Source organism: Pan troglodytes, chromosome 3, assembly GCF_028858775.2.
Source record: "Pan troglodytes isolate AG18354 chromosome 3, NHGRI_mPanTro3-v2.0_pri, whole genome shotgun sequence".
Classification (NCBI taxonomy): Eukaryota; Metazoa; Chordata; class Mammalia; order Primates; family Hominidae; genus Pan; species Pan troglodytes.
Window position 1 is genome coordinate 72,638,348 of NC_072401.2, and position 14,408 is coordinate 72,652,755.

The window sequence follows — 14,408 nt, forward strand, 5'->3', positions numbered from 1 at the left end:
CAGTTATGCCAGGGACACAGATGTCTATAATACCAAGTGATAAGTGCTACAATTCAGGGACATTCTGACAGATTGATTGACAAACCATACAGATTTGTCCTTAATTGGCTGCATGTTATCTGCACTTTTGGTTCTTGCTGGGGAAAAAAATGCAACCTTGAACTCTCAGCTGTACAATCCTTATCAAACATACTTACAATAAATAATTTATGGAGGTTCTAAAAGATAAGCAGCCCATCCATTTCCTTAGATATTCTACAATTTATTCTTCATGTACACAGATGCAAAATTCAGTTTAAAAAATCTATAAAGAACTGAAACAACATGATCCATAGCCTTGTTTTTACAGCCTTTAGTTTTCAAAGGAACCGCTTTCACTCAGCTGTACTTTGGCGTCTCATCATCTGTCTACAAGGAGTAACATTTAAAAACTACTGAGTGAAATTAGACCTAAACCCAATATAGGAATGTCAAGGGGTTTCTCCCCTATATCACAGCCTTCTCATATTCTAAGGATTCCATAGAGAAGTTCCTTTTAGAGCTCAAACTCAGAAAGAGTTTTCTCAAACAGGTCATTTGTTTTTATTTTATGGATACACCAAAATTTTATAATGAGTTGTGTTTCTATTTTTGCTTTATCTTCCAAAAACTTAGAACCAAATATGCAGTCCTCTTCTAGCAACTGTATGAGAGCAGGTGGTAAGCATCTATTTTATTGCCCTTGTTTTCCCTTGACTCCAAATCTTCTTTCATCCTTTTGTAGGTATATTGGTAGGATACTCAAATTCTCTGTAAAATGAGAAATTTTATGTTAATTACAAATAGATTATACTAATGCATATATGGTGCTATTTCTTTTTGGCAGGAAGGATCAAGAAAATCAGAGAAAGATGTGATATTTGATCTGAGTCTTGGAAAATGATATTTATCCAGTTTTAGAGGGTTTTTCCATAATATCAGCACTTAAAGGCATAAAAAATTCACATTAGGTTATGTGACCAGATATAAGGGAAGGAGGATATAAGAACTTGTATGTTAATTTTCCTGTCAATGCCCTATTCATCCCAGTTAGAAGAGTACTTAACCTGTTAAAATGCATCCTAATATTGATGGACACTTAAAGAGTTGCCCTAATAATTGCAGTTTCCACCAGGAGAAAAAATCTTTTTTGATCAAGTAAACTTTCTTCTGTTTATTCGCATTATAAAGTCTTCCCAATCTGCCATAGGTTGGCTAACCTAGAAACTCAGCCACCAATAATGACAATACCTGTCACGGTCCTCTTTCAGAGTGTGGATAGCCAGAATACAACCAGAGATCCTATCTCCCAAAGCCCAGTTCATAGTCTTCTGCTGCTGCAAAACCATCTCCTGGCCCGAAAAAGCCTGCAAAAAGGGGAATGAATCTGTGTAAGTAACAGTGCAAAATCTTCAGCATGGCAGTGGCAGATACTGACTCTATTATTTGGTACCCACAAGACATTAAGCAATTCACTTTCCCCTTCCTCGTCTTCATTTTCCTCTTACAATTTGGATGTCTGAGAGCTGATGTCTTTAGTTGATCTCATTATTTTATAATCACACCAGCTGTTTTGACAGTCTGTGATATTCATAGTCATTGATTTTTTTGGGAATCTACAAAACATCTATATACATCACCATAAACTCTCAGTGGCTAGAGATGACTTTAAAAATGAGTAATTTACCACACTTCAGGCAGGAAATTAAGGCTTACAATGTTGAGATATGAATAATTGTAGGCACCTTTCATTACTTTGATTTTTTTCTGGTGAATATTACAATTATTCAGAAAGCTGAAAACATCATGTGAAAATGTCAGTAAATACACTAACAAATCTAGCTCTTAAGTGAGTCCCCACCAAGGTGTTAATGCAAACAGCAATTTGCTGGAATCACATGTGAAAAATATTAGGCTATTTGAGGATTGGGGTGATTTCCAGTCTGCAAAGTGGCCTATTTGAGAAGAAAGAACCATCTCCAGGAAAGAACCGATCAATGGTTTTTTTATTGTTAGTTAATTTCAAGGTTTTTCAGTGTTGCTTTTTATAAATACCAAAGGAGAAAATTTGGGTTAACTCCAATGGCCATTAGCTTTAATGGGAAGCTTTAGGCCAGGATGGAACCCAAAATGAAAGAAAATGCCATGGAGGGCCCACACAGAGCATTGGAAACAAAATTTGCCTCTCATCCCTAAGATAGTCTGGTAGGGCCTGAGCATGCATCCTCTGAACACAAGCAAAGCACTGGCCTGGAAAGGCACCGGCGTCAAAGGGGATTCGCAAGACACCAAGTGCTCTGTGTACACGAGCAAGAAGCAGCAAGGCAGCATGGCTCTCCTTGAAAGAGAATGAAAATAAATCCTATCATGAGAGTTCCAGCCCTCAGATGCATAAATAAACATCACTCTTATAGATCTCACCTAGGACTCAGCCCTGACTTCCTCACCCACCACACACATCACCCCTCCAACTCCAAACACCATTACCTGTACCCTGGCATTGCATTAAACATGCAATTATTTAGCTCCATATAAGCCTAAGACTTCATCTTTCTTAATAGATTTGCATGTGCAGGTTAGGTCTTTCCAGACTATCCTCTGTGCCTGAGATTCATGGGACTTTCACTGAGCAAAGAGCCTTTGGCTAGGCCTTCCGCAATTGTGTTTGGCTGAGACTATGAGTAGTTAGAACATGATCCAGTCATTTATTTTTTTAAAACCAACCTTCAAAAGTTGGTTTAAAAAGTCTAAATTGGGCCAAGCGCGGCAGCTCACACCTGTAATCCCAGCACTTTGGGAAGCCGTGGCGGGTAGATCATCTGAGATCAGGAGTTCAAGACCAGCCTGAACAACATGGTAAAACCCTATCTCTACAAAAATACAAAAATTAGCCGGGCATGATGGTAGGTGCCTGCAATCCCAGGTACTCAGGAGGCTGAGGGGGGAGAATTGCTTGAACCTGGGAGACAGAGGTTGCAGTGAGCCCAGATCGCACCAATGCACTCCAGCCTGGGCGACGGAGCGAGACTCTGTCTCAAAAAAAAAAAAAAAAAAGTCTAAATTGCTTAATATATAATGAGCTCTTCAGTCAATCAAAAAAAGTGCCAACAATTTTTAGAAATTGAAATCTATAAAGAAACATTCACTGAAAAAAAAAAGTTTTGTTTTGTATTGTTTTGTTTTGTTTTGAGACAGGGTCTCACTCTGTTGCCCAGGCTGGAGTGCAGTGGTGCCATCACACAGCTCACTGCAGCCTCAACTTCCCAGGCTCAAGCAGTCCTCCCATCTTCAGCCTCCTGAGCAGCTAGTACCACAGCACACACCACCATGCCCAGTTAATGTTTTCATTTTTTTCGTAGAGACAAGGTCTCCCTTGTCTAGATTGGTTGCCTAAGTTGGTCTCGAACTCCTGGGCTCAAGCAATCTTCTCACTTCCCAAAGTGCTGGAATTACAGGAGTGAGCCACCACACCTGGTCTACAAGTGTTTTTGAAACATATGGAGGGGTGTTCAAAGTCTCCCTTTTAGTGAAAAAAAAATAGAATAATAAAACATGTTTCTCCATATCAGATTGGGAAAGATTAGAAATATTATGTAATAAGGCAGAGTTCATGAATTACTGGTGGAAGTATAAATTGTTGTAATTCCATTGTAAGGCAATTAACTAACTACTGAAACTTTAATCCTTTTATATTTTGACCCGTCAGTTTTCACATGAAGGAATTTATTCTTCGAAAATACTCTACTTGTAAGCAAAAATAGGTTGCTAGGGTATTTATTGCAACGTTATCATAATAACAAAAACACGATACACCATAAATGACAACCAATATTTGGAGACCTCTAAATGTCCAAGATTCTGCAGTTATTAAAAGGGATGAGATATATCTCTATGAAAACATGCCCGAGATAGGTGGCTAATTGAAGAAGAGGCTTGACCATGTCATGGGCAACACCTTGTTATTTGCTCCCGTCACAAAGTAAGCACCTCTAGTGCCCAGAACTCTTCAAACAATCAAAGAAACCCACCCTCAGACAGCAGATCAAGGCAATATAGGTAATATCTGGATATTTGATAAGGATTAAAGGGAAAATAAAACTCCTCAGGCAAGCATCTGTCTCTCACTGTTCTCAAATTTTCATCTCACAGTGGTGAAAACATACCAAGGTATCATCTTCCCCAGAAAAAAAAAATGGCTGCCTATGTTTGCCAGGCCCTATGTTTGCCAGGCCCTAGAATAATGCCTTATATTTATAATAAAAAATAAAGTTCAGCTCCAACTGATGAAATAAAAATAAAAGCCTTTCTTATTAATTGGTTGGTATAAACACACAACAACAAAACACTAATTACCAATAGCTCTACAATAAATTTAAGATACAATTTAAAACAACCAGCTCTCTTTCTACAAAACTCCATCTGTCTTCTCTCACTGCTTAATATAATCTTCCCCACACAACCCCACTCCCGCCCTGCTTTAAGAAAAAATTTAACTTTCCTTCACTAAAATTCAGGTAGCAAATAGCTTGTCCACAGTTCCCTGGATGCTAGCTTAGGGCAGCAGCTATCAGAGTTCATTGATTTGCTGCTAGCAAATTGGAAGACTTAATGGTGTGACTTCCGCATGTTGCTAGTTGATCAGGTCTCACTGGGGTCTCTCCAAATGGGAAAAGAATTGCTTCCTGCTAATCTCAGGCAGCAGCACCGCGTCCACATCCATTTCCACACTGATCTTAAACAGAAAGAAGACAGAGAAAGATTATGTTTCATTCTCCCACTGCGTCTACATAAAACCCAATTGTCGCCCCTTTCTGATCAGCAAGATGTTACCTTGGCAACTACTTTGTACAGCTCTTATTCGTCTCTCTTTTGAAGCTCATCATTGTGTAAAAGTTATTTTGCCTCCTAATGAGTAAGAGGAGACATTGGCAACCTGACTGCTTCCTTGGTACTTCCAGACAAACGTTGTAAAACTGGCAGCCCAGGGGCCAAATTAAACACTCAGGCATGTTCGACCCATACAAAATTTCTGGTTTTGTTTCTTGGATTTGGATTTTTTGTAATGTGAGTTAACATTTACAAACCAGAAGATGTAAAATGAAAATGCAAATTTGCAGTTCTTTTTAATAATGTTTAGACCTGAAGTCATTGGGCCCACACTCTTAACAATCAGCTGTTGCTTCATACTGTTCGCTGCCCTCCACTCGGCCCACTCCCCTGGATTAGATTACCTGGGGGGCATCTGGGTTGTGACCCCTGTTCTAGGTAGGATATATGCCCTTTTATAAAAAGTGCTAATGTTTAGAACTGAACAAAAGTTGTTTTTAAGCTATCTTAAGCTTTCAGGATGTTTCTTTTTCTCAAAATTCATCAGAACTTCAAACTCACCAAATGTCTTCCCTCATGCACAAGATTTTTGAACATTATCCTTAACTTTCAGCACCATTGCTAATGAAGCTCAGAAACTTTAGACACTTTGAGAGTTTAATCAAGAAAAGGCAAAGCTGAGGAGAGAAACAACCCATGTCTACTGATCAGTTAGAGCGGTGATGAAGTTGGTAGTGACAGCACAAGGCAGTGGTCCTCAAACTTGAGTGTGCATTAGGACCACCTGGAGGGCTTGTCAGATACACAGATCTCTGGATCCGAGATTCTGATTCAGTAGGTCAAGAGTGGAGCCTGAGAATTTTCATGTCTAACAAGTCTCCAGCGAGGCTGATGTTCCTGGTCTGGAAACCACACTTTGAGAATCACTGAGATCTTTTTGTATCAAATATATCTGTAAATGCACACTGGCTGATATTGTTTGGATATTTGTCCCTGCCCAAATCTCATGTTGAAATGTAATCCCCACTGCTAGCGTTGGGGCCTGGTGGGAGGTGTTTGGATCATGGGGGTGGATCCCTCATGGCTTAGTGCTGTCCGTGCGATAGTGAGTGAGTTCTCAAGAGATCTGGTTGTTTAAAAGTGTGTGGCATCTCCCCCTGCCTCTCTCTCTTTCTGGCTTGCTCCTGCTTTCTCTATGTGAAATGCCTACTCCTGCTTCACCTTTTGCCACAAGGGAAGCTTCCTGAGGCCTCCCCAGAAGCAGATGCCAGTGTCATACTTCCTGTACAGCCTGCAGAACCATGAGCCAATTAAATCTCTTTTCTTATAAATTACCCAGTCTCAGGTATTTCTTTATGGCAATGCAAGAACAGCCTAATACAGTGGCCAAACACAATAGAACTTTATTTCCCTTTCACAAAATAGTCCAGTCTGGGCGTGATGGCTCATGCCTGTAATCCTAGCACCTTTGGGAGGCCTAGGCAGAAGGATCACTTGAGCCCAGGAGTATGAGGCTGCAGTAAGCTACGGTCACTCCACTGCATTCCAACCTGGGTGACACAGCAAGACCCTGTCTCTTGAAAAAAAAAAAAAAATCAAAGCAAGTTTTCTCTCATTCAGTGATTCAGAAAGCCAAGCTTCTTTGAGTTTATGCCCCTACTAACCACTAGAAGGACGATGTAGGGATGAAAGGAGGAAACGTACCAGGAAAGTAGGCTACTTTTTAAAAGCCTTGGCATAGAAGTAACTTCCACTCACATTTCACTGGTGAGAACAAATCACATGACCATATCTAGATGCAAAGAGTGTTTAAAAATATAGTTCCTGGATGGGCAGCCACCTCCCAGCAGCAATTCTATGAAAAATGAAAGGGAAAGCTCACATTTTTTTTTTTTTTTTTTTTGGACAGCTTGCCATCTCCACCTCAGCAGCTATGAATGTGCCTCACTCTTAACTCCACTGATTTTCTTCCCCATTCCCAGAAGGCCCTTCTCTCTTCTCGTTGTCCATCCAAACCACAACACCCTCCTGGTTATATTACACCTCTACCAGAATTCTTGGTAAAAAATGTCCAGTCTTTTATGTTGGGATGTAACTGAAATAACTTTCCTCAAGAGTTTGTTGTTTCCTTGAGGATATTTATAATGATCACTATGACTTTAAAGACCAAGAGTTGCTCTTCTCCAGTTAATCAAAAGGAAAAAATGAACTGATTGCATTGTTAAAGTTTGATTAAAGACTTACTATAGTCAAGTACCCCATCAGATTTGTTTACCAAAAAATAACAAATAAATAGACAAAGTAAATAGGTAATAAAAGGTGCCTAAAATAATTAACATCTCAACATTAAAACCTAAGTATCCTCCTGCGATTAACACTTTCTAAAATCGCTTCTAGCTCCTGGGATCTAACGTGAGTAATTGAGGTGATCTGTGGTGATCTAAAATCAATTAAAACTAACAATGTGAAAATAATATAAAGAATGATCCATTTACCATTGCAAGCAGTAGGAAACTGACCCAAACTAGCTTAAGCACAAAGGGAACTTATTGTTTCACTTAAGATGAAAAGTCCAGGGGTAGAATACATTTCAGATGTGGCTGAATCCTGAACTCAACCAATGGCATCAGGAGCATTTTTCTACGTCTCTTGGCTTCATGTTGTAATGGGATGGCAGCAATGGCTGTAATCCCTACACCCTCCTTTAGGTCCAGCAGATAAAATTAAGAGTTCCTCAACGAGAAAAACATCACTGTGATTCATTAGATCTGACTGGGCCCTATGTTCATCCTTAAACAAATCTTGTAGCCAAGGGGAGCTAATTGTGGGTCTCACGTGTAGAGTCAGTTTCACTTAATTCAAACTTACTATGAGCTGGAGAAGGTGGTTCTCTAGGGAATTGAGATATGGGTACTGTTGGGGTTTGAGAAAGCTCAATGCCCCACCTTAGTTTGGAGTCAGTTGAGAGAAAGACCCAGGAGCCAAGTAGAAAAGCCTTAAAATGTCAGCCTTACAACATGGCTTTAGGTCTGTTAACAAAATGAGCTTGCTAATTCCTGAATTAGATGGGCCTGCCCCCATCACGGACATGCAGTCTCCCATGGGGGCCTGCTCCTGTCGTGTATGGCATGGAAGAGCATAGAAAGCTGTTTGCACACTTGTAGGTGACAAAGAGAAAATAGAAAGGGGCTGAGAGTCACATGCTCAGCCACTGCACCCAAACTCACCCATCAGGTAGCTCACTCTTCCTCCCTTGAGGGGAAGGGAAAAGGGGGATACAGGAAACCAAGGAGCTAGGAGTGTTTTCTGAAAAAGTGCCTACACACAAAAATGGAAGACTAGGGAATGTATCCTCCCAGCATGTAACAGAGAAGTAAATGATAACAACAGATGTCAACTACAAGTAGAAAATGAGACTTAACTTTTAAATACAGAGAGTAAAAAATATGCATCCAAATGGTTAGAGTGCTCAACATTTTTAGTTATAAAAAGATATTTCTCTCACCTGCCATGGAGACCCCATAATACCCTAGAGATAATATAGTTCACAGTGGTTGCCATTATCTGATTTAGCATTTTCCTACAGATGAAGGATAAACAAGTGTCTTAGTTCCAGCTGCTATAATAAAGTAGTATAGACTGGGTGACTTATAAATAACAGAAATTTCCCATAATTCTGGAGGCTGAAAATCAGCGATCAGGGTGCCAGCATGGTCAGGTGCTGGCGAGGACTCTCTTCCAGGTTGCAAACTGCCAACTTCGTGTTGTATCCTCCCAAGGTGGCAAGCAGATGAGCTAGCTCTCCTGCCTCTTTCTAAAAGGCACTAATTCCATTCATGAGGGTTCTTTCCTCATGACCTAATTACCTCCCAAAGGCCTCACCTCCAAATACCATCACATTAGGGATTCGATTTCAACATATGAATTTGAAAGGGACAAAAACATTCAGTGCGTAATACCAAGTATAAAAGTGGACTTAATTTATGTTTCTGCCCTAGGATGAACTGGGATTGAGTAACCAGAAGAATACAGTTGAAAGTTTAAGAAAGAGACTAAAACAAAATAAAGGGGAAATTCATAACGATCTGGATCCGATTCTAGAATGTAAGCTCCATGAGAACAGGTTCCTTGTCTGCACCACTGTATTTTTCCCCAATGCCTAGAATGGGGCCTCTGGCATGCCGTAGAGGTTCAGTAAAATTTGCAGGATGATTTAGGAGGAGAAGTTTTGAAATCAGAAAAAAAAAATCTTTTGGGGGGTTAGTGGTCACAAAAGAACAGTGTCACTTAGGATTTAAGGTTATAATTTGACCCTAACTAAAATGATCCTACTTCATGCTGGTGAAAGAGAATCTAGTGGCCCTAGAAGAGCTCAAGAACTAGGGGAAGCTAGGCACAGTGACTCGGGCCTGTAATCCCAACACTTTGGGAAGCTGAAGTGACAGGATCGCTTAAGCCCAGGAGTTCGAGACTAGCCTGGGCAACATAGGGAGGCCTCACCTCTGCAAAAAAATAAAAAATAAAAATAATTAAAAATTTTAGACAAACAATTAGGAAACCAAAAAATATCTGAAATGAGAAGAGTCTTCGAGGTAATTTAATATAGTAATTCCTAACAAAAAACAGCTGTACATTAGAAACACCGGGGGAGTTATTTTTTGAAGAAAAAACGAGTGAGTTTTAAAAGAAAAAACTGGAGTCAGGTCCAGGTCTAATTCGCTTTATCCCCTAGGGTGCCTAACACAGGCCATGTTTTCTGACTAGAAGCAAGTAAAGAACAGAGAACAACGTTCTCCGATGGCTATCACAGGATAAGCCACATCCTGGTCACTTGAGTGTCCCTCGAAGCCCTCTTGGGAAAGGGAGTGGCGGAATGACACCTTCTCGTTAGAGCCAACCTATTTTATCACCATGTTCTCGAAAAAGAGTGTACCAGATGAGTGAGTCTGTCCGCCTCAAACAAGACTCCCTCAAAAATATTCTACAAACCATCACCCAACGAGGATGGTGAAAATTTTTGATTTTGAAATTTCTATCGGACCCAATAGGCCACCACAGCATCCACATATCCACAGGGGCTGTAGGATGTGCTGCGTCGTGTTCACGGCGATGCACTCAACAGCACCTTCCCTTGGCAGAGACCGAAACCTCTCCCACTCCGCGCCGCGGCATGGTGGACAGATCCCGCCCAAGGAGCTTCTAACGGGACCTCCCAACGTCGCCGCACGCAGAGTTGGGGGGGCGGGCGGGGGACGTCCAAGCAATCGGCCTCCCAGCCGGCTCTCCTAGGACCGCCTGGCCCCAGAAGGAGCCATGCAGTTCTCAGTAGCTCACTCGCCCGGGTGTTACGGGGCCCCGTGAAATGCCTCCGGAATGGGTCTTTCGCAGCTCCCCTTAGGAGGGGACGCCGTGGACTAACAGACACCGCTGTCAGGAAGGCGTTGATGCGGCTGCGCGGCTTACATTTTCTTTTTTTTCTTTTTTTTCTTTTTGGTCTTTGAAATTCCTGTAATTTGTTTGCTATAAAAATTCTTCCTTTCCTAGTAAAATTCATAACCATAGTTTAAACATAATTTAGGACTTTGTCAAATATAATACTTAAACTGGAATGTATCCCCAAGTAACAGATTTGTGTTTTTCAAAGGCCTACACAGAACTCTCACTTTTTTTCTTAGTAAATACCAATTTCTTTTTTTATTATTATTATTATACTTTAAGTTTTAGGGTACATGTGCACAATGTGCAGGTTAGTTACATATGTATACATGTGCTATGCTGGTGTGCTGCACCCATTAACTCGTCATTTAGCATTAGGTATATCTCCTAATGCTATCCCTCCCCCCTCCCCCCACCCCACAACAGTCCCCAGAGTGTGATGTTCCCCTTCCTGTGTCCATGTGTTCTCATTGTTCAATTCCCACCTATGAGTGAGAATATGCGGTGTTTGGTTTTTCCGCAGTGTCAGCTCGCGGTTCCCAATTACCTCCCCTTAGGCCGCCTGGCGTGCAGGATCACAGCCCAGCCTGCCTCAGCACCTCTCCGCCAGAGGTTCTTCTTACAAACGGCCACTTAAAACACAGCCCCACGGCACCCGGCCTTCCTGGAACTGGAGCCACTCAAGCGGGCCAGCTCCAACCCAGTGACGAGTCCCGGGAGCGGCCCGCTTCCCCACGACCCTCTCTCCGCCTAGCTTGGGCCTCCTGCTGGCTGCGCTGGGGAGCTCCCGCAGGTCACAGCGCGCCACCAGTTCCTTCCCCCTTCTCTGCCTGCCTGGGCTTTGAAATACGGTACGTGTTCCTACTGCGTTTGGGGCACTGCTGATGACAGCAGGGCTCTAGCTACCACGCCAAGGAGTCACGGCATTAATTATTCTCTCTTCTACGGGGAAAAGTGTGAGGGCTGAGCCCCGCAAAGCACATGGAATTGGAGTACAGGCAGCACTAACTCTCCAGGCTGAAAATCAGGGTGGGTAGGGAGGTTCTCAATCAATTCCCTCACTCCTCCTGTGCCTTTTAAGTAACTTTGAAATTCCTCTGGCTGCTGCTGGTGCCTCCGTGCTGTTTCCAAGGGCTGGAGCCCCACACTGATTTATTTGGTAACCATCGCAGGAATTTCAGAAAATGAGAACTGGAGGAGGAAGCCAGGCCTGAAGTAATTAAGATGATTTGTTACACACGATTCAGGTAGGCACAAAGGGGTACCTGAACACAGAGAGAATATAAGATCAAAGAAACGGCAGTCCTGAAAGTGGGAGCTCTTCGCAAAAGAAAAACAGGCCAGCGGAAGGCGCCCAGATCACTGCCAAATTAAAACACCTCGTATTTTTATCTTCTCCCAGAGATAAAACAGAGGGAGATAATTTTTTTTTCACATTGGCTTTCAGCAGTTAACTTTCAGAATAAAAAAGAAATTCAAATGTGTCTGCCATTAGTACAAGTTCATGAGATCACCCTACCCGAAATCATTTGTCAGTGGAAAACTGTGTGCTATTTAAGCCCTAGGAATACAGCTGCAAGAGTGAATATTCCTTAGAAAGTACCTGTTCTTTACAAGCTTGTTAGTGACTCTTGAAACTCATGTATGTGATGGGATCTCATGACCACTGGCATCCCACCAGGTCACGGGATGTGGAGAGTGGGGTTGAAGAGGGGAGGGGCAGTGAATGTGCATCCCCGGCCACCATCCAAAAACACAGCATGGTCTTTCGTTGTGCATTTCTCCTTCCCTGCAATGTTGATCCTCAAGAACCAACTGTCTTATTATTTTCCAACACTATTTATGCCTCAGACCTTCTGATATATTGCCACAATACACTCATTCATCTGTCTTCCCCATTAACTAATTTTATGGCCCAAGTGACCTACAGCTGTCACACTCCTGCTCCTGGCTGATATTTCATCCAGAATTCCTCCTGGGCTCTGGATGTTACACTTGTTTGGGACTATGGTGATGCAAAACAGACCTGGAACTGGAATCCATGACTCTGGCAAAATGAAAACAAGCCTTTTTCATCTTCTTTTTCATCCCCTTTCCATAAGGTGACGTCAAGATTCTTTACACTCCTGAAATATCATTCTTACCTCCTATAGAGAAGACTTTAAGTGTGAGTAATAGCATTACAGGGTGCTTTTTTTTTTTTAAACAGAGTCTTGCTCTGTCACCCAGGCTGGAGTGTAATGGCACAATCATGGCTTACTGCAGCCTTGAGCTCTTGGGCTCAAGTGATTCTCCTACTTCATCCTCCTAAGTAGCTGTGACTACAAGCATGCACCATCACACTCAGCTAATTTTTTTTTATTTTTTGCTGGGACTGGGTCTCACTATGTTTCCTAGGCTGGTCTCAAACTCCTGGGCTCAAGCAATCCCCTTGCTTGGGCCTCCCAAAGTGCTGGGATTACAGGCATGAGCCACCATGCCTGGCCTAGAATGAATAGTAAGCTTAGCATTTACAACACACCCAGAAGATCAGTACCTTCTGATAACCCATTTTAAAATGGAGAAGCTACTGGTTGGGGAAGGTAAGTAACTTGCCTTGGGTCACACAGCTAGCAAGTCAGGGACAGAGGGATATCTACTGCCTCTCTGAATAAATACCAGATTTCCTTCCGTGCCTGAGACTGTATTTACCTGTAGCCTCAGAGTTGCTGTGGAGACTAAATTGGCTAAGCAATTGAGTACTCACTTTGTACTATTTTCATCGAATGAATTTTTGACAGAATTGATTGGCCTAAATGAATGTTGTATGGTCTGGGAGTCCCCTGCACTTTGACAGGGTTTTTTCTTCTAAGAGGCCTCCACCTGGGTGCTGATCTTGCTCCAGGCCTCCTAGAGGCCTACACACTGCTGTAGGAAGATGGCAGATGGCAGAGGTACTGACCACAATTATAGAAATAAGAAAAGTAACTTGTGCAGTGGTCTCCAACCCATGATGCGGTCTCATTGCTTTGCTCTGAGCAGAAGGTTCGTTACATTCCTTCTCCCTTCAAACATTTTCAGAAGTTCAAGCATCCCCAACAATTCTGCCATCCTCCAGAAAAACCCCACAGAGCCCATGTTAATTCCTCAGCTCCAAAGGACAGGGACATCACAGGACTTTTCCTTGAACCAAGCTTTAATGCAGTTGTTTCTTGTGGTGGAAAGAGACAGTGTATACAAAAGGCTGTCTCTCTGCTCTGTCACTATTTCCCAAGCTGCAGCATGCACACAAACTATCTGGGCAGCTTGTTAAAATGCAAATTCTGTTTCAAAAGGGCTGGGGGCCTGAGATTCTGCATTTCTAATAGGCTTCCAGGTGATACTTCTGCTGCTGGTCCTGACACTGTGAGCAGCCAGGGATTATTTGCATGGGTCTCTTTTCCTTGTGAACCCTTTGATGTTGCATTTTGACAAAGAAGTCATGTAGAGACTAAAGGCTGTGGCCTCACCTGCTGCTATGGATAGAAGTAGGGCTTTCCTGTGACAGGAAGAACTTCCCAAAGTCAATCACCAGGAAAAGAGACCTTGAGACCACCCAGGAAGAAAGTGCTTCACCCTCTGCTGAACCAGCACTTCCACAGATGAGGCTTAAGCGGTCTCTTGGCATCAGGAACCCTCCACCTGGCAACATTCCATGAGTCAGACAGGCAGACATATGGGGCCATAAATTGAAGAAACGTAAACTTTGCCTTGTAACCCTACCTGTGTGCAGTTCCTTTTGTGGCCAGCCTGGCTCAGCTGTGAATCCAAGGAATTAAAAGAAGGTTCAAGTGTCCCCCACCCTGTTCGCCTGCTTAGAACTGGAGAATTAATAATGAATCAGCGCCCTCTGAAGCCAGCCTTGTAGGACCTGCAGAAATTAGCTAGAGACCTCCAAGGGGACAATAAATCTTGAGGAATAAGAGTTGGATCTTTAAGGTCCAGCTGCTCTTCTTACATGGAGACTTCCCTTCCGTTGACACAAATGAAGGATCTAAGTTTGATTACTAAGGAAAAGAGAAGTTTCTTGTTCATGATGAGAGCATGAAGCTATAAAAAAGAGAGAGATTTAAGTTTCAGAAACTTGGTTCCTCAATGCTGTAGGTGGA

The 14,408-nt window shown here is 42.4% G+C and overlaps 1 long non-coding RNA gene across 2 annotated transcripts in view; it reads right to left on the reverse strand.

The window, feature by feature from the left end:
* Positions 1-241: 241 nt before the first annotated feature.
* Positions 242-14,408, reverse strand: part of LOC107974312 (uncharacterized) — a 46,761-nt gene continuing 32,594 nt past the window's right edge. For both annotated transcript variants that reach the window (XR_001716969.3, XR_010156601.1), the window contains exons 2-3: positions 1,270-4,750; positions 242-789 (exon numbers count right to left, since the gene is read on the reverse strand). This is a non-coding gene — a long non-coding RNA (uncharacterized LOC107974312). The remainder of the gene's footprint in view (positions 790-1,269; positions 4,751-14,408) is intronic.